General features: G+C 34.2%; 1 long non-coding RNA gene across 1 annotated transcript; it reads right to left on the reverse strand.

Moving 5' to 3' along the window:
- Positions 1-16: 16 nt before the first annotated feature.
- LOC107728610 (uncharacterized) lies at positions 17-766 on the reverse strand. Its single transcript, XR_001638493.1, has 3 exons — positions 648-766; positions 432-551; positions 17-296 (listed from the first exon to the last, which is right to left on the reverse strand). It is a non-coding gene; the product is annotated as an uncharacterized LOC107728610 (long non-coding RNA).
- Positions 767-1,411: the final 645 nt, after the last annotated feature.

Here is a 1,411-nt window from a genome sequence, read left to right on the forward strand (position 1 = left end):
AGTCTTCAGACAGATGTATAAATTTCAACGTTTATTTAACAAATGGGCAAAGTGGCAACTTTAAAACATATATCAGATGTGTAGAGGTTAATTAGTCAGTCACGTTCATTAAGTGTTGCACATAAAATAGTTAATAAAACACAAAATCATCAAATTTACCTAGACATGAACAAATATGACAGGTAGATTTGACAGTTGTGTAGCATCCATGAATGATGTTCCTCGTTGTCCCATCAGCGAGCAAGTATGGCTGTGTGGTCTCTTCTATGCAATCAAGCTGTTCTTCTTGTTAGTGCCTGTAGATCAAAGACAAAAATAACACTCAAGTTCAGCTCTCCAACTGATTTAATTTACATTAGTCTTTAATATACAACCCATCTGGCAATATTTTCAGGCAGACAATAGGTAGTGACAGAAATGTCCAAATGTACCTTTTTGAAGATGTTTTTCAGCTTGATAGGACGACATTTTTCCAGGTCCCTTGCAGCCTTGTGGTGATGGTGGAATCAAATGAAGTAGGAGACCAATTGATGCAATATCGCTGTCCCATTCTAAATAACAGATATGACAACTTCAGCAAAAAAAATGCATGAACACAGAATATAGATAAAGCATTAATATAATCTTATTCTGAAATATAGTCTAACCTTAAACATCGGTTTCATCCCCCTTTTCAGCTGATTCCGAGGTTAATTGGGTCCTTGAAGGTCTTGGGAGAAGCCAGGAACTTGGTTTCTTGAAAAGAAAAAAAAAGAAAAAACAATTAATGACAACAATATTTCAGAAAATTTGGACTAAACCGCTCGATTCATTTTGATTAGTTTTATGATCTCTTTATGAACTTCCTGAAGTATCAAAGTGGTAGTGGTGTAGATTGTCGATGGAAGGACATTTTCTCATTTAAAATGTCTTCATTTGTGTTTTGAAAATGAATACAAGTCTTGCAGGTTGACAGAGAGTGAGAAATAATGACAATTTTCATTTTTGGGTCAACTAACCATTTATCTTTTTGCAGTTTGATATCTTAAATTAATAATTAGAAAATTCCAGGTGTGAACATAAGCTGATATTGTGTGCCTGCCCAGTTCAACACACTCAGTGTCATCAGACTCCCAGTTTGCAATCTTATGAGAGGAGCTTCCTTCACTTGACACTGCAGAAGTCTGGGCCAATTCTATTGACAAAGGATAAAAAAAACACTTATTTCAGTAATTTAAATTTGCATTAGGACTGTAAATATGGTACAATAATTGTGATTACCCCTAATTTTGAGTATGCTGAGAACTGTCTATAATACGGGTGTCAAATCGTAAACTTATTTTTTTTTTTTTACATACTTCATTCTAGGGTCAATTAAATGAAACATTGTGCAATATTCACATGGAGGCCTGAAACAATTTAAGTATTTATT

The sequence above is a fragment of the Sinocyclocheilus rhinocerous genome, unplaced genomic scaffold, assembly GCF_001515625.1.
Source record: "Sinocyclocheilus rhinocerous isolate Xijiao unplaced genomic scaffold, SAMN03320098_v1.1 scaffold757, whole genome shotgun sequence".
Taxonomy (NCBI): Eukaryota; Metazoa; Chordata; class Actinopteri; order Cypriniformes; family Cyprinidae; genus Sinocyclocheilus; species Sinocyclocheilus rhinocerous.